The sequence below is a fragment of the Egretta garzetta genome, unplaced genomic scaffold (assembly GCF_000687185.1).
Source record: "Egretta garzetta isolate BGI_Z169 unplaced genomic scaffold, ASM68718v1 scaffold7, whole genome shotgun sequence".
Classification (NCBI taxonomy): domain Eukaryota; kingdom Metazoa; phylum Chordata; class Aves; order Pelecaniformes; family Ardeidae; genus Egretta; species Egretta garzetta.
In genome coordinates, this window is record NW_009260350.1 from 609,254 (window position 1) to 610,104 (window position 851).

An 851-nucleotide genomic window follows, 5' to 3' on the forward strand; every position below is an offset into this window, starting at 1 on the left:
TGCCCCTTCTGTGGGTGCGAATCCCTCGGGGCGTGGCTGTGTGAGGGGCGTGAGCCGTTTGTCTGGCTGTTCACTGCCCCGAGAGACCCGTACGAGCTTACTCTGATGCGGCTTTCTCCCACTTAGCGCTGTTTCTGGTCTGGAGCTGTAGGGGAAGAGGTAACCTGGGCCTGGAAGTCAAGGGGAGGGCAGGGAGCCCCCCTGGGGGACTGTATCTGCCCCAGTTGCTCTGTCCTGATGAGGTCCTGCACCACAGTTTCCACCCGGACTTGGTGCTAGCACGCTGAAGAGGCAGTTCTGCTGGCAGAGGCCCTCAGGAGGGTGTTGGTGAGCTCCTGTGGTAGGGCCTGCTCAAGTCCCAGTTTGCTGACAGGGCGGGAGAAAGGCCCTGGTTCATCACCAGAAAATAGCTCTCTTGCCTCCACCAGCCAGAGGAGAGCAGACAGTGTGCCCTGTCGTCTTTGCTCAGGTGCAGAATGGAGATCTTGGATGAGTTTGACAATGAGTATCCCCTCAGCGTATCATTTTGTAAGCTGATTTCCTTAGAGGAATTTGAGAAGCAGTCTTTGTCCTACACTCAGCAATGCCTGCATGAACTGTACTCAAACATGGAACAGAACCCCATGATCTGCGAGAGGGCACTGAGAAAGCAAAAACAGGTGGAGAAGGAAGAAGCTGGCTTGATATCTTATTTGGAGGTACTTGCAATGTCTTCCCAGTGAAGATCACTGAATCTTTGAGGGTATTAGGATGATAATGAGATAGGATGGTGAATTGCATTCAAAGTGTGTGTGTGTTTCAGCTGGGTACTCCATCTCAAGGCAGACTGAATCCCAGTTTTGTATCAATAT